Source organism: Jaculus jaculus, chromosome 3 (assembly GCF_020740685.1).
Source record: "Jaculus jaculus isolate mJacJac1 chromosome 3, mJacJac1.mat.Y.cur, whole genome shotgun sequence".
NCBI lineage: Eukaryota > Metazoa > Chordata > Mammalia > Rodentia > Dipodidae > Jaculus > Jaculus jaculus.
The window spans coordinates 129798901-129823580 of NC_059104.1; the positions used below are offsets into that span (position 1 = coordinate 129798901).

The following is a 24680-nucleotide window of genomic DNA, read 5'->3' on the forward strand; positions in this document are numbered from 1 at the left end:
CACATCTTGTGTGTCTCATGTACATGTGTGTAACACTGATGGGACAGCTGCTTGACATGGACTGCCCTTTAGATCTATTTGGTACCAACGCGTTCAGGATGCAAACACCTGGACGGGTTTCTTCACAAGGAAGTTCCTATCAATCCTGTCCAGAGATGATATATTGAAGAGGGCAAGCAGCAGAATAACAAGTACGCTGCCTCTCTGATTCACTTTTAACTGCTTACAGCAGAAGTCCTTGCCTGATGCAGGGACCCTAACTCTCTGTGCCTTCCATACTCGGCTGTTGGCCTTAGCCCTCAAAATAGAAACCACAGTGGTTAAGGAAGACCTGGGGAGGGTCCCTTGCCTCCAGGTCCAACAGAACTCCTTGACTCAAGGACAAGCTCATGGCCAGGTGGCCAATGTGTTCGCAGATCTAAGGCCCTCATAACCTCGGAGGAGCCTTTTCTGGCGGCAACTGGTCCAACCTTCTAATAATCAGGGATGTCCACATCCTACCCATTCTCCCTGGACTCAAGTCCCTATGGGTCTAGTGGGGGCCACGCTTCCTTATTCATGCACTGAGATATGGTTTGGACAGATAAGAAAGAGATATGGCTGTCCTGAGCAGCGAATACCTCAACTGGCTCTTCTACTCACAGCATACGTTCCCAATGAACACCTGCACATCTTCTCGAACTATCCACACATGGTCCTTAACGGATCAAAGTACTAGAGGTCCAGTCCCACAGGTAGGACAATGGCAAAGGTACTCCTGACAAAGAGGTCTCAATGGAAGACAAAACATAAGGAATGGAGGTTAACAAAGAGGGATAGCCCTTATTGGATACCTGCAAGAGTTCACCCCTGAGCAGCATGACCTGATGTGATGCGTCCGTACTGTGCAGACGGGCTGGCAATGACAAGTGCACATGATCCTACGTGTAAGCATGACCATGGAGACTTCTGAATATGAAAATTTGTGCACATACGGGGAGCCAAGGCTGCCGACACCCCACATCCATGTAAGTGCTTCCTTGGCTGGGCCTCAGCGTAATCCTATTGAGCATGATTTTTATGTCATCACCACTCTTCATGACAGATAGGGTATCATCATTGACCCAGCACAGAACCTACCACGCCCCTACCAAGCATACTTCCTCTCTGGGCCCACTTTTTGCTTACCAGGTCAGACAGCAGCTCCAAAGGCATGAGCTACAGTAGTCTCAGAGAGGTGTCTTGAGCTTCTGGAGGCTTCTGATAAAGAGTTTCCAGTTTTTGACTTCTGTCTGAATAGAGAGAAGCCAGATGTTCTGCCCACCTGAATCACAGGGTTGCAAAGTACACTGGGCTCTGATGGCTGCTTATTGACTGCATGGATCATTTCTGAATTATAAACTTTCTGGGAGTCCCAGGACATAGGATCTACTTGGTATGTGCGAGCTTAGCAGGACCTTCCATTTCTGAGAATCAACTTGTGATGGTTGGCTGAAAGGGTCCCTGCTGAACACTACTACCCATTTTCATCCTACACATTCCTAGTTCTGAAGAAAATTGCAACCCACGGGAACAAGTGTTGTCTGTATCCACGATATGGTTCTAGGGGATCTTCCTCAAATGGGAGTCTATCCGGACATATCGGGACATCTCACGTCCCTACATGTGAACAATGGAACATGTAGAGGGAGCATACATCACGTCCCTGTTGTGGATGCTGTGTGGAGTCAGACTCATGGATGAAGGTTTGCACAGGGTGTCCTCAAAGGGCTAGCCCCTCAGGGCAGGTGCTGGGAGAGAATATAGGGCAAAAAGGGGATCTGTTCCTCTCCAAACTTTCCTTGTTGCCTGATCTCCCTGGACCAGCCCATACTCTCTAGCACTCAGTCTCCAAGGGCATACCATGGTTCAAAAGCACCTTAGTATGGACGTCTCCTTAAGGAGAGCATACCCGGGGATGAGGCTTAGTTCAACTGGAAACCTGTTTCATCAGGAATCCATGGCCAGAGAAGAATCATAAGGGCCGGTGTAGCGCCAAGGCCACACTTGAACTCAGCAGCTACCCTATGCACATCACCCATATAATATCATTTCCTGAAGTAGGGCTGTCACCTTCTTCCTACTCTATGTGACTCGGGATCTTTCCCTGGACCTCCATCAGGATCCACAGAGCTGAATCCAGGTGTGTTCTGTGTCCTGAGAATCAAGGGTCGGAAATGACAATCCAAGCCAGACACATGCCAATGGGTATTTGGCCAAGAGGTTCGCCACTCTGTGGACACAAGGGCCTTGAGAAGTCTTGTACGGCTTCGCCGACTGCACATGTGCACCCATTCTAATACTCAGAATTCTCTCTAGGGACACAGAAGTCTATTCCACATTGGCCAAAGGCATAGCAGGACTTCCACACATCCTGACCTCATGGCTTTGTTGAGGTAAGGAAAACTTGGGGCTTTGCTGCGGCACAGAAAGCAACCAATGGCTCTTGCAGGTGTATCCTGTCTTCCCAACGTAGAGCAGATGTTCTCGCTTTGTTAATCACAATAGTACCTCATGTGGCCCAAAATCACAGTGGTCTACTCACCTGTGCAGGACAAAAAGGTGTGTTCCTCCTGGGGACAAGGGTACCTGAGTCTGAAAGAGCAAAGGTCAGGAAGGGAGCTGCCCAAAGAACCACAGCCCATATAGTATCCCTGAGTGAGGTGATCATTGGCAGCCAGATCTGATTTGGTGTATGCGTACTTCACTGGGAGGGCAAACATTGGACAATTTCTCCTCATATGCCATGAGAAATGGCTTGTGGACGTCAGCTCCTAAATTCCTGGCCCAAGCCAAAGCACTTCAGAGCACACTCCCATTTCTGGTAGGAGTATTTTTGCCCGGGCCTCAGTGTAATCCTATTGAGCATGATTTTTATGTCATCATCGCTCTTCATGACAGGAAGATTGTCATCATTGACCCAGGACAAGACCCAGCCCTCCCCAAGCATGCTTTGTTCACAGGTCCCTGTGTAGCCTTACAGGGTCAGGAGAGCGAATCAGGGGGCAGGATATCCACTGGACTCAGAGATGGTCTCTTGCACACCTGTAGGCATCAGGAAAGGGAGAACTCAAGGTCTACCTCCCCTTGGCCTGTAGAATGAAAAGGAAGAAAGCACACAAGACATGGCGTGGGATAGCACAGTGGAGCTTGATGTCTACCTACGGACTGCGCTGATCATTTCTCAGTTCGGACCTACCTGGGGAGGAACAAGACACAGACTCCGTGGACATGGGAAATGCTTTGCCAATCCTATTCTCAGCTGCTGTGTCCTTGATTCCCATAATAATGTTTGGGAAAAGGTGGCTCTTTTGACAACTAAAACGACTTTGCATCCTGTATAATCGTACTAAGTGCTTGCTCCAAATTTGGACCCACCAGGAAAAATACACCTCTGTGGCCTATCACTTCCTTTCCAGTAAACAATGAGATCTGTAGATATAGATTTTGGAAGTCCCCGTAGCTCTGCGCCTAGGCCTTTGGGGATTGTGTCCTTTGTGAACCAGACACTCATGGTCAACGTTGGGCCCCAACCCAATGGACAGCGGACTCTGTTCGACATTGAGACTTTTGTTGGGAGAATCCCTCCCCTGGACACACACATGTTGTGTGTCTCATGTACATGTGTGTAACACTTATGGGACAGCTGCTTGACATGGACTGCCCTTTAGATCTATTTGGTACCAACGCGTTCAGGATGCAAACACCTGGAAGGGGTCCTTCACAAGGAAGTCCCTATCAATCCTGTCCAGAGAAGATATATTGAAGAGGGTAAGCAGCAGAATAACAAGCACGCTCCCTCTCTGATTCACTTTAAACTGCTTACAGCAGAAATCCTTGCCTGATGCAGGGTCCCTAACTCGCTGTGCCTTCCATACTCGGCTGTTGGCCTTAGCCCTCAAAATAGAAACCACAGTGGTGAAGGAAGATCTGGGGAGGGTCCCTTGCCTCCAGGTCCAACAGAACACCTTGACTCAAGGACAAGCCCATGGCCAGGTGGCCAATGTGTTCGCAGATCTAAGGCCCTCATAACCTCGGAGGAGCCTTTTCTGGCGGCAACTGGTCCAACCTTCTAATAATCAGGGATGTCCACATCCTACCCATTCTCCCTGGACTCAAGTCCCTATGGGTCTAGTGGGGGCCACGCTTCCTTATTCATGCACTGAGATATGGTTTGGACAGATAAGAAAGAGATATGACTGTCCTGAGCAGCGAATACCTCAACTGGCTCTTCTAATCACAGCATACGTTCCCAATGAACACCTGCGCATCTTCTCGGACTATCCACACATGGTCCTTAACGGATCAAAGTACTAGAGGTCCAGTCCCACAGGTAGGACAATGGCAAAGGTACTCCTGACAAAGAGGTCTCAATGGAAGACAAAACATAAGGAAGGGAGGTTAACAAAGAGGGATAGCCCTTATTGGATCCCTGCAAGAGTTCACCCCTGAGCAGCATGATCTGATGTGATACGTCCGTACTGTGCAGACGGGCTGGAAATGACAAGTGCACATGATCCTACGTGTAAGCATGACCATGGAGACTTCGGAATATGAAAATTTGTGCACATACGGGGAGCCAAGGCTGCCGACACCCCACATCCATGTAAGTGCTTCCTTGGCTGGGCCTCGGCGTAATCCTATTGAGCATGATTTTTATGTCATCACCACTCTTCATGACAGATAGGGTATCATCATTGACCCAGCACAGAACCTACCACACCCCTACCAAGCATACTTCCTCTCTGGGCCCATTTTTTGCTTACCAGGTCAGACAGCAGCTCCAAAGGCATGAGCTACTGTAGTCTCAGAGAGGTGCCTTCTTGAGCTTCTGGAGGCTTCCGATAATGAGTTTCCAGTTTTTGACTTCTGTCTGAATAGAGAGAAGCCAGATGTTCTGCCCACCTGAATCACAGGGTTGCAAAGTACACTGGGCTCTGATGGCTGCTTATTGACTGCATGGATCATTTCTGAATTATAAACTTTCTGGGAGTCCCAGGACATAGGATCTACCTGGTATGTGCGAGCTTAGCAGGACCTTCCATTTCTGAGAATCAACTTGTGATGGTTGGCTGAAAGGGTCCCTGCTGAACACTACTAACCATTTTCATCCTACACATTCCTAGTTCTGAAGAAAATTGCAACCCACGGGAACAAGTGTTGTCTGTATCCGCGATATGGTTCTAGGGGATCTTCCTCAAATGGGAGTCTATCCGGACATATCAGGACATCTCACGTCCCTACATGTTTACAATGGAACATGTAGAGGGAGCATACATCATGTCCCTGTTGTGGATGCTGTGTGGAGTCAGACTCATGGATGAAGGTTTGCACAGGCTGTCCTCAAAGGGCTAGCCCCTCATGGCAGGTGCTGGGAGAGAATATAGGGCAAAAAGGGGATCTGTTCCTCTCCAAACTTTCCTTGTTGTCTGATCTCCCTGGACCAGCCCATACTCTCTAGCACTCAGTCTCCAAGGGCATACCATGGTTCAAAAGCACCTTAGTATGGACGTCTCCTTAAGGAGAGCGTACCCGGGGATGAGGCTTAGTTCAACTGGAAACCTGTTTCATCAGGAATCCATGGCCAGAGAAGAATCATAAGAGCCGGTGTAACGCCAAGGCCACACTGGATCTCAGCAGCTGCCCTATGCACATCACCCATATAATATCATTTCCTGAAGTAGGGCTGTCACCTGCTTCCTACTCTATGTGACTCGGGCTCTTTCCCTGCACCTCCATCAGGATCCACAGAGCTGAATCCAGGTGTGTTCTGTGTCCTGAGAATCAAGGGTCGGAAATGACAATCCAAGCCAGACACATGCCAATGGGTATTTGGCCAAGAGGTTCCCCACTCTGTGGACACAAGGGCCTTGAGAAGTCTTGTATGGCTTCGCTGACTGCACATGTGCACCCATTCTAATTCTCAGAATTCTCTCTAGGGACACAGAAGTCTATTCCTCATTCGCCAAAGGCATAGCAGGACTTCGATACATCCTGACATCATGGCTTTGTTGAGGTAAGGAAAACTTGGGGCTTTGCTGCGGCACAGAAAGCAACCAATGGCTCTTGCAGGTGTATCCTTTCTTCCCAACGTAGAGCAGATGTTCTCGCTTTGTTAATCACAATAGTACCTCATGTGGCCCAAAATCACAGTGGTCTACTCACCTGTGCAGGACAAAAAGGTGTGTTCCTCCTGGGGACAAGGGTACCTGGGTCTGAAAGAGCAAAGGTTAGGAAGGGAGCTGCCCAAAGAACCACAGCCCGTATAGTATCCCTGAGTGAGGTGATCTTTGGCAGCCAGATCTGATTTGGTGTATGCGTACTTCACTGGGAGGGCAAACATTGGACAATTTCTCCTCATATGCCATGAGAAATGGCTTGTGGACGTCAGCTCCTAAATTCCTGGCCCTCGCCAAAGCACTTCAGACCACACTCCCATTTCTGGTAGGAGGATTTTTGCCCGGGCCTCAGCGTAATCCTATTGAGCATGATTTTTATGTCATCATCGCTCTTCATGACAGGAAGATTGTCATCATTGACCCAGGACAAGACCCAGCCCTCCCCAAGCATGCTTTGTTCACAGGTCCCTGTGTAGCCTTACAGGGTCAGGAGAGCGAATCCGGGGGCAAGATATGCACTGGACTCCGAGATGGTCTCTTGCACACCTGTGGGCATCATGAAAGGGAGAACTCAAGGTCTACCTCCCCTTGGCCTGTAGAATGAAAAGGAAGAAAGCACACAAGACATGGCGTGGGATAGCACAGTGGAGCCTGATGTCTACCTAGGGACTGCGCTGATCATTTCTCAGTTCGGACCTACCTGGGGAGGAACAAGACACAGACTCCGTGGACATGGGAAATGCTTTGCCAATCCTATTCTCAGCTGCTGTGTCCTTGATTCCCATAATAATGTTTGGGAAAAGGTGGCTCTTTTGACAACTAAAACGACTTTGCATCCTGTATAATCGTACTAAGTGCTTGCTCCAAATTTGGACCCACCAGGAAAAATACACCTCTGTGGCCTATCACTTCCTTTCCAGTAAACAATGAGATCTGTAGATATAGATTTTGGAAGTCCCCGTAGCTCTGCGCCTAGGCCTTTGGGGATTGTGTCCTTTGTGAACCAGACACTCATGGTCAACGTTGGGCCCCAACCCAATGGACAGCGGACTCTGTTTGACATTGAGACTTTTGTTGGGAGATTCCCTCCCCTGGACACACACATGTTGTGTGTCTCATGTACATGTGTGTAACACTGATGGGACAGCTGCTTGACATGGACTGCCCTTTAGATCTATTTGGTACCAACGCGTTCAGGATGCAAACACCTGGACGGGGTCCTTCACAAGGAAGTCCTATCAATCCTGTCCAGAGAAGATATATTGAAGAGGGCAAGCAGCAGAATAACAAGTACGCTGCCTCTCTGATTCACTTTTAACTGCTTACAGCACAAGTCCTTGCCTGATGCAGGGACCCTAACTCTCTGTGCCTTCCATACTCGGCTGTTGGCCTTAGCCCTCAAAATAGAAACCACAGTGGTTAAGGAAGATCTGGGGAGGGTCCCTTGCCTCCAGGTCCAACAGAACCCCTTGACTCAAGGACAAGCCCATGGCCAGGTGGCCAATGTGTTCGCAGATCTAAGGCCCTCATAACCTCGGAGGAGCCTTTTCTGGCGGCAACTGGTCCAACTTCTAATAATCAGGGATGTCCACATCCTACCCATTCTCCCTGGACTCAAGTCCCTATGGGTCTAGTGGGGGCCACGCTTCCTTATTCATGCACTGAGATATGGTTTGGACAGATAAGAAAGAGATATGGCTGTCCTGAGCAGCGAATACCTCAACTGGCTCTTCTAATCACAGCATACGTTCCCAATGAACACCTGCGCATCTTCTCGGAATATCCACACATGGTCCTTAATGGATCAAAGTACTAGAGGTCCAGTCCAACAGGTAGGACAATGGCAAAGGTACTCCTGACAAAGAGGTCTCAATGGAAGACAAAACATAAGGAATGGAGGTTAACAAAGAGGGATAGCCCTTATTGGATCCCTGCAAGAGTTCACCCCTGAGCAGCATGACCTGATGTGATACGTCCGTACTGTGCAGACGGGCTGGAAATGACAAGTGCACATGATCCTACGTGTAAGCATGACCATGGAGACTTCGGAATATGAAAATTTGTGCACATACGGGGAGCCAAGGCTGCCGACACCCCACATCCATGTAAGTGCTTCCTTGGCTGGGCCTCAGCGTAATCCTATTGAGCATGATTTTTATGTCATCACCACTCTTCATGACAGATAGGGTATCATCATTGACCCAGCACAGAACCTACCACGCCCCTACCAAGCATACTTCCTCTCTGGGCCCACTTTTTGCTTACCAGGTCAGACAGCAGCTCCAAAGGCATGAGCTACAGTAGTCTCAGAGAGGTGTCTTGAGCTTCTGGAGGCTTCTGATAAAGAGTTTCCAGTTTTTGACTTCTGTCTGAATAGAGAGAAGCCAGATGTTCTGCCCACCTGAATCACAGGGTTGCAAAGTACACTGGGCTCTGATGGCTGCTTATTGACTGCATGGATCATTTCTGAATTATAAACTTTCTGGGAGTCCCAGGACATAGGATCTACTTGGTATGTGCGAGCTTAGCAGGACCTTCCATTTCTGAGAATCAACTTGTGATGGTTGGCTGAAAGGGTCCCTGCTGAACACTACTAACCATTTTCATCCTACACATTCCTAGTTCTGAAGAAAATTGCAACCCACGGGAACAAGTGTTGTCTGTATCCTCGATATGGTTCTAGGGGATCTTCCTCAAATGGGAGTCTATCCGGACATATCGGGACATCTCACGTCCCTACATGTGAACAATGGAACATGTAGAGGGAGCATACATCATGTCCCTGTTGTGGATGCTGTGTGGAGTCAGACTCATGGATGAAGGTTTGCACAGGGTGTCCTCAAAGGGCTAGCCCCTCATGGCAGGTGCTGGGAGAGAATATAGGGCAAAAAGGGGATCTGTTCCTCTCCAAACTTTCCTTGTTGCCTGATCTCCCTGGACCGGCCCATACTCTCTAGCACTCAGTCTCCAAGGGCATACCATGGTTCAAAAGCACCTTAGTATGGACGTCTCCTTAAGGAGAGCATACCCGGGGATGAGGCTTAGTTCAACTGGAAACCTGTTTCATCAGGAATCCATGGCCAGAGAAGAATCATAAGGGCCGGTGTAGCGCCAAGGCCACGCTGGAACTCAGCAGCTGCCCTATGCACATCACCCATATAATATCATTTCCTGAAGTAGGGCTGTCACCTGCTTCCTACTCTATGTGACTCGGGCTCTTTCCCTGGACCTCCATCAGGATCCACAGAGCTGAATCCAGGTGTGTTCTGTGTCCTGAGAATCAAGGGTCGGAAATGACAATCCAAGCCAGACACATGCCAATGGGTATTTGGCCAAGAGGTTCGCCACTCTGTGGACACAAGGGCCTTGAGAAGTCTTGTACGGCTTCGCCGACTGCACATGTGCACCCATTCTAATTCTCAGAATTCTCTCTAGGGACACAGAAGTCTATTCCACATTGGCCAAAGGCATAGCAGGACTTCCACACATCCTGACCTCATGGCTTTGTTGAGGTAAGGAAAACTTGGGGCTTTGCTGCGGCACAGAAAGCAACCAATGGCTCTTGCAGGTGTATCCTGTCTTCCCAACGTAGAGCAGATCTTCTCGCTTTGTTAATCACAATAGTACCTCATGTGGCCCAAAATCACAGTGGTCTACTCACCTGTGCAGGACAAAAAGGTGTGTTCCTCCTGGGGACAAGGGTACCTGAGTCTGAAAGAGCAAAGGTCAGGAAGGGAGCTGCCCAAAGAACCACAGCCCATATAGTATCCCTGAGTGAGGTGATCTTTGGCAGCCAGATCTGATTTGGTGTATGCGTACTTCACTGGGAGGGCAAACATTGGACAATTTCTCCTCATATGCCATGAGAAATGGCTTGTGGACGTCAGCTCCTAAATTCCTGGCCCAAGCCAAAGCACTTCAGACCACACTCCCATTTCTGGTAGGAGGATGTTTGCCCGGGCCTCAGCGTAATCCTATTGAGCATGATTTTTATGTCATCATCGCTCTTCATGACAGGAAGATTGTCATCATTGACCCAGGACAAGACCCAGCCCTCCCCAAGCATGCTTTGTTCACAGGTCCCTGTGTAGCCTTACAGGGTCAGGAGAGCGAATCAGGGGGCAGGATATCCACTGGACTCAGAGATGGTCTCTTGCACACCTGTAGGCATCAGGAAAGGGAGAACTCAAGGTCTACCTCCCCTTGGCCTGTAGAATGAAAAGGAAGAAAGCACACAAGACATGGCGTGGGATAGCACAGTGGAGCTTGATGTCTACCTACGGACTGCGCTGATCATTTCTCAGTTCGGACCTACCTGGGGAGGAACAAGACACAGACTCCGTGGACATGGGAAATGCTTTGCCAATCCTATTCTCAGCTGCTGTGTCCTTGATTCCCATAATAATGTTTGGGAAAAGGTGGCTCTTTTGACAACTAACACGACTTTGCATCCTGTATAATCGTACTAAGTGCTTGCTCCAAATTTGGACCCACCAGGAAAAATACACCTCTGTGGCCTATCACTTCCTTTCCAGTAAACAATGAGATCTGTAGATATAGATTTTGGAAGTCCCCGTAGCTCTGCGCCTAGGCGTTTGGGGATTGTGTCCTTTGTGAACCAGACACTCATGGTCAACGTTGGGCCCCAACCCAATGGACAGCGGACTCCGTTCGACATTGAGACTTTTGTTGGGAGAATCCCTCCCCTGGACACACACATGTTGTGTGTCTCATGTACATGTGTGTAACACTGATGGGACAGCTGCTTGACATGGACTGCCCTTTAGATCTATTTGGTACCAACGCGTTCAGGATGCAAACACCTGGACGGGGTCCTTCACAAGGAAGTCCCTATCAATCCTGTCCAGAGAAGATATATTGAAGAGGGTAAGCAGTAGAATAACAAGTACGCTGCCTCTCTGATTCACTTTTAACTGCTTACAGCAAAAGTCCTTGCCTGATGCAGGGACCCTAACTCGCTGTGCCTTCCATACTCGGCTGTTGGCCTTAGCCCTCAAAATAGAAACCAGAGTGGTGAAGGAAGATCTGGGGAGGGTCCCTTGCCTCCAGGTCCAACAGAACCCCTTGACTCAAGGACAAGCCCATGGCCAGGTGGCCAATGTGTTCGCAGATCTAAGGCCCTCATAACCTCGGAGGAGCCTTTCCTGGCGGCAACTGGTCCAAACTTCTAATAATCAGGGATGTCCACATCCTACCCATTCTCCCTGGACTCAAGTCCCTATGGGTCTAGTGGGGGCCACGCTTCCTTATTCATGCACTGAGATATGGTTTGGACAGATAAGAAAGAGATATGGCTGTCCTGAGCAGCGAATACCTCAACTGGCTCTTCTAATCACAGCATACGTTCCCAATGAACACCTGCGCATCTTCTCGGACTATCCACACATGGTCCTTAACGGATCAAAGTACTAGAGGTCCAGTCCCACAGGTAGGACAATGGCAAAGGTACGCCTGACAAAGAGGTCTCAATGGAAGACAAAACATAAGGAAGGGAGGTTAACAAAGAGGGATAGCCCTTATTGGATCCCTGCAAGAGTTCACCCCTGAGCAGCATTATCTGATGTGATACGTCCGTACTGTGCAGACGGGCTGGAAATGACAAGTGCACATGATCCTACGTGTAAGCATGACCATGGAGACTTCTGAATATGAAAATTTGTGCACATACGGGGAGCCAAGGCTGCCGACACCCCACATCCATGTAAGTGCTTCCTTGGCTGGGCCTCGGCGTAATCCTATTGAGCATGATTTTTATGTCATCACCACTCTTCATGACAGATAGGGTATCATCATTGACCCAGCACAGAACCTACCACGCCCCTACCAAGCATACTTCCTCTCTGGGCCCACTTTTTGCTTACCAGGTCAGACAGCAGCTCCAAAGGCATGAGCTACAGTAGTCTCAGAGAGGTGCCTTCTTGAGCTTCTGGAGGCTTCCGATAAAGAGTTTCCAGTTTTTGACTTCTGTCTGAATAGAGAGAAGCCAGATGTTCTTCCCACCTGAATCACAGGGTTGCAAAGTACACTGGGCTCTGATGGCTGCTTATTGACTGCATGGATCATTTCTGAATTATAAACTTTCTGGGAGTCCCAGGACATAGGATCTACTTGGTATGTGCGAGCTTAGCAGGACCTTCCATTTCTAAGAATCAACTTGTGATGGTTGGCTGAAAGGGTCCCTGCTGAACACTACTAACCATTTTCATCCTACACATTCCTAGTTCTGAAGAAAATTGCAACCCACGGGAACAAGTGTTGTCTGTATCCGCGATATGGTTCTAGGGGATCTTCCTCAAATGGGAGTCTATCCGGACATATCAGGACATCTCACGTCCCTACATGTGAACAATGGACATGTAGAGGGAGCATACATCACGTCCCTGTTGTGGATGCTGTGTGGAGTCAGACTCATGGATGAAGGTTTGCACAGGGTGTCCTCAAAGGGCTAGACCCTCAGGGCAGGTGCTGGGAGAGAATATAGGGCAAAAAGGGGATCTGTTCCTCTCCAAACTTTCCTTGTTGTCTGATCTCCCTGGACCAGCCCATACTCTCTAGCACTCAGTCTCCAAGGGCATACCATGGTTCAAAAGCACCTTAGTATGGACGTCTCCTTAAGGAGAGCATACCCGGGGATGAGGCTTAGTTCAACTGGAAACCTGTTTCATCAGGAATCCATGGCCAGAGAAGAATCATAAGAGCCGGTGTAACGCCAAGGCCACACTGGATCTCAGCAGCTGCCCTATGCACATCACCCATATAATATCATTTCCTGAAGTAGGGCTGTCACCTGCTTCCTACTCTATGTGACTCGGGCTCTTTCCCTGGACCTCCATCAGGATCCACAGAGCTGAATCCAGGTGTGTTCTGTGTCCTGAGAATCAAGGGTCGGAAATGACAATCCAAGCCAGACACATGCCAATGGGTATTTGGCCAAGAGGTTCCCCACTCTGTGGACACAAGGCCCTTGAGAAGTCTTGTATGGCTTCGCTGACTGCACATGTGCATCCATTCTAATACTCAGAATTCTCTCTAGGGACACAGAAGTCTATTCCTCATTCGCCAAAGGCATAGCAGGACTTCGATACATCCTGACATCATGGCTTTGTTGAGGTAAGGAAAACTTGGGGCTTTGCTGCGGCACAGAAAGCAACCAATGGCTCTTGCAGGTGTATCCTTTCTTCCCAACGTAGAGCAGATGTTCTCGCTTTGTTAATCACAATAGTACCTCATGTGGCCCAAAATCACAGTGGTCTACTCACCTGTGCAGGACAAAAAGGTGTGTTCCTCCTGGGGACAAGGGTACCTGGGTCTGAAAGAGCAAAGGTTAGGAAGGGAGCTGCCCAAAGAACCCCAGCCCGTATAGTATCCCTGAGTGAGGTGATCTTTGGCAGCCAGATCTGATTTGGTGTATGCGTACTTCACTGGGAGGGCAAACATTGGACAATTTCTCCTCATATGCCATGAGAAATGGCTTGTGGACGTCAGCTCCTAAATTCCTGGCCCTCGCCAAAGCACTTCAGACCACACTCCCATTTCTGGTAGGAGGATTTTTGCCCGGGCCTCAGCGTAATCCTATTGAGCATGATTTTTATGTCATCATCGCTCTTCATGACAGGAAGATTGTCATCATTGACCCAGGACAAGACCCAGCCCTCCCCAAGCATGCTTTGTTCACAGGTCCCTGTGTAGCCTTACAGGGTCAGGAGAGCGAATCCGGGGGCAAGATATGCACTGGACTCCGAGATGGTCTCTTGCACACCTGTAGGCATCAGGAAAGGGAGAACTCAAGGTCTACCTCCCCTTGGCCTGTAGAATGAAAAGGAAGAAAGCACACAAGACATGGCGTGGGATAGCACAGTGGAGCTTGATGTCTACCTACGGACTGCGCTGATCATTTCTCAGTTCGGTCCTACCTGGGGAGGAACAAGACACAGACTCCGTGGACATGGGAAATGCTTTGCCAATCCTATTCTCAGCTGCTGTGTCCTTGATTCCCATAATAACGTTTGGGAAAAGGTGGCTCTTTTGACAACTAACACGACTTTGCATCCTGTATAATCGTACTAATTGCTTGGTCCAAATTTGGACCCACCAGGAAAAATACACCTCTGTGGCCTATCACTTCCTTTCCAGTAAACAATGAGATCTGTAGATATAGATTTTGGAAGTCCCCGTAGTTCTGCGCCTAGGCCTTTGGGGATTGTGTCCTTTGTGAACCAGACACTCATGGTCAACGTTGGGCCCCAACCCAATGGACAGCGGACTCCGTTCGACATTGAGACTTTTGTTGGGAGAATCCCTCCCCTGGACACACACATGTTGTGTGTCTCATGTACATGTGTGTAACACTGATGGGACAGCTGCTTGACATGGACTGCCCTTTAGAACTATTTTGTACCAACGCGTTCAGGATGCAAACAGCTGGACGGGGTCCTTCACAAGGAAGTTCCTGTCAATCCTGTCCAGAGAAGATATATTGAAGAGGGCAAGCAGCAGAATAACAAGTACGCTGCCTCTCTGATTCACTTTTAACTGCTTACAGCACAAGTCCTTGCCTGATGCAGGGACCCTAACTCGCTGTGCCTTCCATACTCGGCTGTTGGCCTTAGCCCTCAAAATAGAAACCACAGTGGTGAAGGAAGATCTGGGGAGGGTCCCTTGCCTCCAGGTCCAACAGAACCCCTTGACTCAAGGACAAGCCCATGGCCAGGTGGCCAATGTGTTCGCAGATCTAAGGCCCTCATAACCTCGGAGGAGCCTTTTCTGGCGGCAACTGGTCCAACCTTCTAATAATCAGGGATGTCCACATCCTACCCATTCTCCCTGGACTCAAGTCCCTATGGGTCTAGTGAGGGCCACGCTTCCTTATTCATGCACTGATATATGGTTTGGACAGATAAGAAAGAGATATGGCTGTTCTGAGCAGCGAATACCTCAACTGGCTCTTCTAATCACAGCATACGTTCCCAATGAACACCTGCACATCTTCTCGGACTATCCACACATGGTCCTTAACGGATCAAAGTACTAGAGGTCCAGTCCCACAGGTAGGACAATGGCAAAGGTACTCCTGACAAAGAGGTCTCAATGGAAGACAAAACATAAGGAAGGGAGGTTAACAAAGAGGGATAGCCCTTATTGGATCCCTGCAAGAGTTCACCCCTGAGCAGCATGATCTGATGTGATACGTCCATACTGTGCAGACGGGCTGGAAATGACAAGTGCACATGATCCTACGTGTAAGCATGACCATGGAGACTTCGGAATATGAAAATTTGTGCACATACGGGGAGCCAAGGCTGCCGACAACCCACATCCATGTAAGTGCTTCCTTGGCTGGGCCTCAGCGTAATCCTATTGAGCATGATTTTTATGTCATCACCACTCTTCATGACAGATAGGGTATCATCATTGACCCAGCACAGAACCTACCACGCCTCTACCAAGCATACTTCCTCTCTGGGCCCACTTTTTGCTTACCAGGTCAGACAGCAGCTCCAAAGGCATGAGCTACAGTAGTCTCAGAGAGGTGTCTTGAGCTTCTGGAGGCTTCCGATAAAGAGTTTCCAGTTTTTGACTTCTGTCTGAATAGAGAGAAGCCAGATGTTCTGCCCACCTGAATCAAAGTACACTGGGCTCTTATGGCTGCTTATTGACTGCATGGATCATTTCTGAATTATAAACTTTCTGGGAGTCCCAGTACATAGGATCTACTTGGTATGTGCGAGCTTAGCAGGACCTTCCATTTCTGAGAATCAACTTGTGATGGTTGGCTGAAAGGGTCCCTGCTGAACACTACTACCCATTTTCATCCTACACATTCCTAGTTCTGAAGAAAATTGCAACCCACGGGAACAAGTGTTGTCTGTATCCGCGATATGGTTCTAGGGGATCTTCCTCAAATGGGAGTCTATCCGGACATATCGGGACATCTCACGTCCCTACATGTGAACAATGGTACATGTAGAGGGAGCATACATCACGTCCCTGTTGTGGATGCTGTGTGGAGTCAGACTCATGGATGAAGGTTTGCACAGGGTGTCCTTCAAAGGGCTAGCCCCTCATGGCAGGTGCTGGGAGAGAATATAGGGCAAAAAGGGGATCTGTTCCTCTCCAAACTTTCCTTGTTGCCTGATCTCCCTGGACCGGCCCATACTCTCTAGCACTCAGTCTCCAAGGGCATACCATGGTTCAAAAGCACCTTAGTATGGACGTCTCCTTAAGGAGAGCATACCCGGGGATGAGGCTTAGTTCAACTGGAAACCTGTTTCATCAGGAATCCATGGCCAGAGAAGAATCATAAGGGCCGGTGTAGCGCCAAGGCCACACTGGAACACAGCAGCTGCTCTATGCACATCACCCATATAATATCATTTCCTGAAGTAGGGCTGTCACCTGCTTCCTACTCTATGTGACTCGGGCTCTTTCCCTGGACCTCCATCAGGATCCACAGAGCTGAATCCAGGTGTGTTCTGTGTCCTGAGAATCAAGGGTCGGAAATGACAATCCAAGCCAGACACATGCCAATGGGTATTTGGCCAAGAGGTTCCCCACTCTGTGGACACAAGGGCCCTTGAGAAGTCTTGTACGGCTTCGCCGACTGCACATGTGCACCCATTCTAATACTCAGAATTCTCTCTAGGGACACAGAAGTCTATTCCACATTGGCCAAAGGCATAGCAGGACTTCCATACATCCTGACCTCATGGCTTTGTTGAGGTAAGGAAAACTTGGTGCTTTGCTGCGGCACAGAAAGCAACCAATGGCTCTTGCAGGTGTATCCTGTCTTCCCAACGTAGAGCAGATGTTCTCGCTTTGTTAATCACAATAGTACCTCATGTGGCCCAAAATCACAGTGGTCTACTCACCTGTGCAGGACAAAAAGGTGTGTTCCTCCTGGGGACAAGGGTACCTGAGTCTGAAAGAGCAAAGGTCAGGAAGGGAGCTGCCCAAAGAACCACAGCCCATATAGTATCCCTGAGTGAGGTGATCTTTGGCAGCCAGATCTGATTTGGTGTATGCGTACTTCATTGGGAGGGCAAACATTGGACAATTTCTCCTCATATGCCATGAGAAATGGCTTGTGGACGTCAGCTCCTAAATTCCTGGCCCAAGCCAAAGCACTTCAGAGCACACTCCCATTTCTGGTAGGAGAATTTTTGCCCGGGCCTCAGCGTAATCCTATTGAGCATGATTTTTATGTCATCATCGCTCTTCATGACAGGAATATTGTCATCATTGACCCAGGACAAGACCCAGCCCTCCCCAAGCATGCTTTGTTCACAGGTCCCTGTGTAGCCTTACAGGGTCAGGAGAGCGAATCAGGGGGCAGGATATCCACTGGACTCAGAGATGGTCTCTTGCACACCTGTAGGCATCAGGAAAGGGAGAACTCAAGGTCTACCTCCCCTTGGCCTGTAGAATGAAAAGGAAGAAAGCACACAAGACATGGCGTGGGATAGCACAGTGGAGCTTGATGTCTACATACGGACTGCGCTGATCATTTCTCAGTTCGGACCTACCTGGGGAGGAAAAAGACACAGACTCCGTGGACATGGGAAATGCTTTGCCAATCCTATTCTCAGCTGCTGTGTCCTTGATTCCCATAATAATGTTTGGGAAAAGGTGGCTCTTTTGACAACTAACACGACTTTGCATCCTGTATAGTCGTACTAAGTGCTTGCTCCAAATTTGGACCCACCAGGAAAAATACACCTCTGTGGCCTATCACTTCCTTTCCAGTAAACAATGAGATCTGTAGATATAGATTTTGGAAGTCCCCGTAGCTCTGCGCCTAGGCCTTTGGGGATTGTGTCCTTTGTGAACCAGACATTCATGGTCAACGTTGGGCCCCAACCCAATGGACAGCGGACTCCGTTCGACATTGAGACTTTTGTTGGGAGAATCCCTCCCCTGGACACACACATGTTGTGTGTCTCATGTACATGTGTGTAACACTGATGGGCCAGCTGCTTGACATGGACTGCCCTTTAGATCTGTTTAGTACCAACGCGTTCAGGATGCAAACACCTGGACGAGGTCCTTCACAAGGAAGTCCCTATCAATCCTGTCCAGAGAAGATATATTGAAGAGGGTAAGCTGCAGAATAACAAGTACGCTGCCTCTCTGATTCACTTTTAACTGCTTACAGCAAAAGTCCTTGCCTGATGCAGGGACCCTAACTCGCTGTGCCTTCCATACTCGGCTGTTGGCCTTAGCCCTCAAAATAGAAACCACAGTGGTGAAGGAAGATCTGGGGAGGGTCCCTTGCCTCCAGGTCCAACAGAACACCTTGACTCAAGGACAAGCCCATGGCCAGGTGGCCAATGTGTTCGCAGATCTAAGGCCCTCATAACCTCGGAGGAGCCTTTCCTGGCGGCAACTGGTCCAAACTTCTAATAATCAGGGATGTCCACATCCTACCCATTCTCCCTGGACTCAAGTCCCTATGGGTCTAGTGGGGGCCACGCTTCCTTATTCATGCACTGAGATATGGTTTGGACAGATAAGAAAGAGATATGGCTGTCCTGAGCAGCGAATACCTCAACTGGCTCTTCTAATCACAGCATACGTTCCCAATGAACACCTGCACATCTTCTCGGACTATCCACATATGGTCCTTAACGGATCAAAGTACTAGAGGTCCAGTCCCACAGGTAGGACAATGGCAAAGGTACTCCTGACAAAGAGGTCTCAATGGAAGACAAAACATAAGGAAGGGAGGTTAACAAAGAGGGATAGCCCTTATTGGATCCCTGCAAAATTCACCCCTGAGCAGCATGATCTGATGTGATACGTCCGTACTGTGCAGACGGGCTGGAAATGACAAGTGCACATGATCCTACGTGTAAGCATGACCATGGAGACTTCGGAATATGAAAATTTGTGCACTTACGGGGAGCCAAGGCTGCCGACACCCCACATCCATGTAAGTGCTTCCTTGGCTGGGCCTCAGCGTAATCCTATTGAGCATGATTTTTATGTCATCACCACTCTTCATGACAGATAGGGTATCATCATTGACCCAGCACAGAACCTACCACGCCCCTACCAAGCATACTTCCTCTCTGGGCCCACTTTTTGCTTACCAGGTCAGAAAGGAGCTCCAAAGGCATGAGCTACAGTAGTCTCAGAGAGGTGTCTTGAGCTTCTGGAGGCTTCCGATAAAGAGTTTCCAGTTTTTGACTTCTGTCTGAATAGAGAGAAGCCAGATGTTCTGCCCACCTGAATCACAGGGTTGCAAAGTACACTGGGCTCTGATGGCTGCTTATTGACTGCATGGATCATTTCTGAATTATAAACTTTCTGGGAGTCCCAGGACATAGGATCTACTTGGTATATGCGAGCTTAGCAGGACCTTCCATTTCTGAGAATCAACTTGTGATGGTTGGCTGAAAGGGTCCCTGCTGAACACTACTACCCATTTTCATCCTACACATTCCTAGTTCTGAAGAAAATTGCAACCCACGGGAACAAGTGTTGTCTGTATCCTCGATATGGATCTAGGGGATCTTCCTCAAATGGGAGTCTATCCTGACATATCGGGACATCTCACGTCCCTACATGTGAACAATGGTACATGTAGAGGGAGCATACATCACGTCCCTGTTGTGGATGCTGTGTCGAGTCAGACTCATGGATGAAGGTTTGCACAGGGTGTCCTCAAAGGGCTAGACCCTCAGGGCAGGTGCTGGGAGAGAATATAGGGCAAAAAGGGGATCTGTTCCTCTCCAAACTTTCCTTGTTGTCTGATCTCCCTGGACCAGCCCATACTCTCTAGCACTCAGTCTCCAAGGGCATACCATGGTTCAAAAGCACCTTAGTATGGACGTCTCCTTAAGGAGAGCATACCTGGGGATGAGGCTTAGTTCAACTGGAAACCTGTTTCATCAGGAATCCATGGCCAGAGAAGAATCATAAGAGCCGGTGTAACGCCAAGGCCACACTGGATCTCAGCAGCTGCCCTATGCACATCACCCATATAATATCATTTCCTGAAGTAGGGCTGTCACCTGCTTCCTACTCTATGTGACTCGGGCTCTTTCCCTGCACCTCCATCAGGATCCACAGAGCTGAATCCAGGTGTGTTCTGTGTCCTGAGAATCAAGGGTCGGAAATGACAATCCAAGCCAGACACATGCCAATGGGTATTTGGCCAAGAGGTTCCCCACTCTGTGGACACAAGGCCCCTGAGAAGTCTTGTATGGCTTCGCTGACTGCACATGTGCATCCATTCTAATACTCAGAATTCTCTCTAGGGACACAGAAGTCTATTCCTCATTCGCCAAAGGCATAGCAGGACTTCGATACATCCTGACATCATGGCTTTGTTGAGGTAAGGAAAACTTGGGGCTTTGCTGCGGCACAGAAAGCAACCAATGGCTCTTGCAGGTGTATCCTTTCTTCCCAACGTAGAGCAGATGTTCTCGCTTTGTTAATCACAATAGTACCTCATGTGGCCCAAAATCACAGTGGTCTACTCACCTGTGCAGGACAAAAAGGTGTGTTCCTCCTGGGGACAAGGGTACCTGGGTCTGAAAGAGCAAAGGTTAGGAAGGGAGCTGCCCAAAGAACCACAGCCCGTATAGTATCCCTGAGTGAGGTGATCTTTGGCAGCCAGATCTGATTTGGTGTATGCGTACTTCACTGGGAGGGCAAACATTGGACAATTTCTCCTCATATGCCATGAGAAATGGCTTGTGGACGTCAGCTCCTAAATTCCTGGCCCTCGCCAAAGCACTTCAGACCACACTCCCATTTCTGGTAGGAGGATTTTTGCCCGGGCCTCAGCGTAATCCTATTGAGCATGATTTTTATGTCATCATCGCTCTTCATGACAGGAAGATTGTCATCATTGACCCAGGACAAGACCCAGCCCTCCCCAAGCATGCTTTGTTCACAGGTCCCTGTGTAGCCTTACAGGGTCAGGAGAGCGAATCCGGGGGCAAGATATGCACTGGACTCCGAGATGGTCTCTTGCACACCTGTAGGCATCAGGAAAGGGAGAACTCAAGGTCTACCTCCCCTTGGCCTGTAGAATGAAAAGGAAGAAAGCACACAAGACATGGCGTGGGATAGCACAGTGGAGCTTGATGTCTACCTACGGACTGCGCTGATCATTTCTCAGTTCGGTCCTACCTGGGGAGGAACAAGACACAGACTCCGTGGACATGGGAAATGCTTTGCCAATCCTATTCTCAGCTGCTGTGTCCTTGATTCCCATAATAACGTTTGGGAAAAGGTGGCTCTTTTGACAACTAACACGACTTTGCATCCTGTATAATCGTACTATGTGCTTGGCTCCAAATTTGGACCCACCAGGAAAAATACACCTCTGTGGCCTATCACTTCCTTTCCAGTAAACAATGAGATCTGTAGATATAGATTTTGGAAGTCCCCGTAGTTCTGCGCCTAGGCCTTTGGGGATTGTGTCCTTTGTGAACCAGACACTCATGGTCAACGTTGGGCCCCAACCCAATGGACAGCGGACTCCGTTCGACATTGAGACTTTTGTTGGGAGAATCCCTCCCCTGGACACACACATGTTGTGTGTCTCATGTACATGTGTGTAACACTGATGGGACAGCTGCTTGACATGGACTGCCCTTTAGAACTATTTGGTACCAACGCGTTCAGGATGCAAACACCTGGACGGGGTCCTTCACAAGGAAGTTCCTGTCAATCCTGTCCAGAGAAGATATATTGAAGAGGGCAAGCAGCAGAATAACAAGTACGCTGCCTCTCTGATTCACTTTTAACTGCTTACAGCACAAGTCCTTGCCTGATGCAGGGACCCTAACTCGCTGTGCCTTCCATACTCGGCTGTTGGCCTTAGCCGTCAAAATAGAAACCACAGTGGTGAAGGAAGATCTGGGGAGGGTCCCTTGCCTCCAGGTCCAACAGAACCCCTTGACTCAAGGACAAGCCCATGGCCAGGTGGCCAATGTGTTCGCAGATCTAAGGCCCTCATAACCTCGGAGGAGCCTTTTCTGGCGGCAACTGGTCCAACCTTCTAATAATCAGGGATGTCCACATCCTACCCATTCTCCCTGGACTCAAGTCCCTATGGGTCTAGTGAGGGCCACGCTTCCTTATTCATGCACTGATATATGGTTTGGACAGATAAGAAAGAGATATGGCTGTTCTGAGCAGCGAATACCTCAACTGGCTCTTCTAATCACAGCATACGTTCCCAATGAACACCTGCACATCTTCTCGGACTATCCACACATGGTCCTTAACGGATCAAAGTACTAGAGGTCCAGTCCCACAGGTAGGACAATGGCAAAGGTACTCCTGACAAAGAGGTCTCAATGGAAGACAAAACATAAGGAAGGGAGGTTAACAAAGAGGGATAGCCCTTATTGGATCCCTGCAAGAGTTCACCCCTGAGCAGCATGATCTGATGTGATACGTCCATACTGTGCAGACGGGCTGGAAATGACAAGTGCACATGATCCTACGTGTAAGCATGACCATGGAGACTTCGGAATATGAAAATTTGTGCACATACGGGGAGCCAAGGCTGCCGACAACCCACATCCATGTAAGTGCTTCCTTGGCTGGGCCTCAGCGTAATCCTATTGAGCATGATTTTTATGTCATCACCACTCTTCATGACAGATAGGGTATCATCATTGACCCAGCACAGAACCTACCACGCCTCTACCAAGCATACTTCCTCTCTGGGCCCACTTTTTGCTTACCAGGTCAGACAGCAGCTCCAAAGGCATGAGCTACAGTAGTCTCAGAGAGGTGTCTTGAGCTTCTGGAGGCTTCCGATAAAGAGTTTCCAGTTTTTGACTTCTGTCTGAATAGAGAGAAGCCAGATGTTCTGCCCACCTGAATCAAAGTACACTGGGCTCTTATGGCTGCTTATTGACTGCATGGATCATTTCTGAATTATAAACTTTCTGGGAGTCCCAGTACATAGGATCTACTTGGTATGTGCGAGCTTAGCAGGACCTTCCATTTCTGAGAATCAACTTGTGATGGTTGGCTGAAAGGGTCCCTGCTGAACAATACTACCCATTTTCATCCTACACATTCCTAGTTCTGAAGAAAATTGCAACCCACGGGAACAAGTGTTGTCTGTATCCGCGATATGGTTCTAGGGGATCTTCCTCAAATGGGAGTCTATCCGGACATATCGGGACATCTCACGTCCCTACATGTGAACAATGGTACATGTAGAGGGAGCATACATCACGTCCCTGTTGTGGATGCTGTGTGGAGTCAGACTCATGGATGAAGGTTTGCACAGGGTGTCTTCAAAGGGCTAGCCCCTCATGGCAGGTGCTGGGAGAGAATATAGGGCAAAAAGGGGATCTGTTCCTCTCCAAACTTTCCTTGTTGCCTGATCTCCCTGGACCGGCCCATACTCTCTAGCACTCAGTCTCCAAGGGCATACCATGGTTCAAAAGCACCTTAGTATGGACGTCTCCTTAAGGAGAGCATACCCGGGGATGAGGCTTAGTTCAACTGGAAACCTGTTTCATCAGGAATCCATGGCCAGAGAAGAATCATAAGGGCCGGTGTAGCGCCAAGGCCACACTGGAACACAGCAGCTGCTCTATGCACATCACCCATATAATATCATTTCCTGAAGTAGGGCTGTCACCTGCTTCCTACTCTATGTGACTCGGGCTCTTTCCCTGGACCTCCATCAGGATCCACAGAGCTGAATCCAGGTGTGTTCTGTGTCCTGAGAATCAAGGGTCGGAAATGACAATCCAAGCCAGACACATGCCAATGGGTATTTGGCCAAGAGGTTCCCCACTCTGTGGACACAAGGCCCTTGAGAAGTCTTGTACGGCTTCGCCGACTGCACATGTGCACCCATTCTAATACTCAGAATTCTCTCTAGGGACACAGAAGTCTATTCCACATTGGCCAAAGGCATAGCAGGACTTCCATACATCCTGACCTCATGGCTTTGTTGAGGTAAGGAAAACTTGGTGCTTTGCTGCGGCACAGAAAGCAACCAATGGCTCTTGCAGGTGTATCCTGTCTTCCCAACGTAGAGCAGATGTTCTCGCTTTGTTAATCACAATAGTACCTCATGTGGCCCAAAATCACAGTGGTCTACTCACCTGTGCAGGACAAAAAGGTGTGTTCCTCCTGGGGACAAGGGTACCTGAGTCTGAAAGAGCAAAGGTCAGGAAGGGAGCTGCCCAAAGAACCACAGCCCATATAGTATCCCTGAGTGAGGTGATCTTTGGCAGCCAGATCTGATTTGGTGTATGCGTACTTCATTGGGAGGGCAAACATTGGACAATTTCTCCTCATATGCCATGAGAAATGGCTTGTGGACGTCAGCTCCTAAATTCCTGGCCCAAGCCAAAGCACTTCAGAGCACACTCCCATTTCTGGTAGGAGAATTTTTGCCCGGGCCTCAGCGTAATCCTATTGAGCATGATTTTTATGTCATCATCGCTCTTCATGACAGGAATATTGTCATCATTGACCCAGGACAAGACCCAGCCCTCCCCAAGCATGCTTTGTTCACAGGTCCCTGTGTAG

The 24680-nt window shown here is 49.0% G+C and overlaps 14 non-coding genes across 14 annotated transcripts; all 14 read right to left on the reverse strand.

Moving 5' to 3' along the window:
- Positions 1–1025: 1025 nt before the first annotated feature.
- LOC123459798 lies at positions 1026–1105 on the reverse strand. The gene has a single exon (XR_006636536.1). It is a non-coding gene; the product is annotated as a small nucleolar RNA SNORD115 (small nucleolar RNA).
- A 1755-nt stretch (positions 1106–2860) lies between these two features.
- On the reverse strand, positions 2861–2940 carry LOC123459806. Its single transcript, XR_006636544.1, has one exon. It is a non-coding gene; the product is annotated as a small nucleolar RNA SNORD115 (small nucleolar RNA).
- Positions 2941–4642: 1702 nt separating this feature from the next.
- On the reverse strand, positions 4643–4722 carry LOC123459820. Its single transcript, XR_006636558.1, has one exon. It is a non-coding gene; the product is annotated as a small nucleolar RNA SNORD115 (small nucleolar RNA).
- A 1758-nt stretch (positions 4723–6480) lies between these two features.
- LOC123459781 lies at positions 6481–6560 on the reverse strand. The gene has a single exon (XR_006636519.1). It is a non-coding gene; the product is annotated as a small nucleolar RNA SNORD115 (small nucleolar RNA).
- A 1700-nt stretch (positions 6561–8260) lies between these two features.
- Positions 8261–8340, reverse strand: LOC123459799. Its single transcript, XR_006636537.1, has one exon. It is a non-coding gene; the product is annotated as a small nucleolar RNA SNORD115 (small nucleolar RNA).
- Positions 8341–10095: 1755 nt separating this feature from the next.
- LOC123459782 lies at positions 10096–10175 on the reverse strand. Its single transcript, XR_006636520.1, has one exon. It is a non-coding gene; the product is annotated as a small nucleolar RNA SNORD115 (small nucleolar RNA).
- A 1702-nt stretch (positions 10176–11877) lies between these two features.
- Positions 11878–11957, reverse strand: LOC123459822. The gene has a single exon (XR_006636559.1). It is a non-coding gene; the product is annotated as a small nucleolar RNA SNORD115 (small nucleolar RNA).
- Positions 11958–13714: 1757 nt separating this feature from the next.
- On the reverse strand, positions 13715–13794 carry LOC123459783. Its single transcript, XR_006636521.1, has one exon. It is a non-coding gene; the product is annotated as a small nucleolar RNA SNORD115 (small nucleolar RNA).
- A 1702-nt stretch (positions 13795–15496) lies between these two features.
- Positions 15497–15576, reverse strand: LOC123459800. Its single transcript, XR_006636538.1, has one exon. It is a non-coding gene; the product is annotated as a small nucleolar RNA SNORD115 (small nucleolar RNA).
- A 1747-nt stretch (positions 15577–17323) lies between these two features.
- Positions 17324–17403, reverse strand: LOC123459804. Its single transcript, XR_006636542.1, has one exon. It is a non-coding gene; the product is annotated as a small nucleolar RNA SNORD115 (small nucleolar RNA).
- Positions 17404–19104: 1701 nt separating this feature from the next.
- Positions 19105–19184, reverse strand: LOC123459801. Its single transcript, XR_006636539.1, has one exon. It is a non-coding gene; the product is annotated as a small nucleolar RNA SNORD115 (small nucleolar RNA).
- Positions 19185–20939: 1755 nt separating this feature from the next.
- Positions 20940–21019, reverse strand: LOC123459784. The gene has a single exon (XR_006636522.1). It is a non-coding gene; the product is annotated as a small nucleolar RNA SNORD115 (small nucleolar RNA).
- Positions 21020–22722: 1703 nt separating this feature from the next.
- On the reverse strand, positions 22723–22802 carry LOC123459802. Its single transcript, XR_006636540.1, has one exon. It is a non-coding gene; the product is annotated as a small nucleolar RNA SNORD115 (small nucleolar RNA).
- Positions 22803–24547: 1745 nt separating this feature from the next.
- LOC123459805 lies at positions 24548–24627 on the reverse strand. Its single transcript, XR_006636543.1, has one exon. It is a non-coding gene; the product is annotated as a small nucleolar RNA SNORD115 (small nucleolar RNA).
- Between the last annotated feature and the right edge of the window lie 53 nt (positions 24628–24680).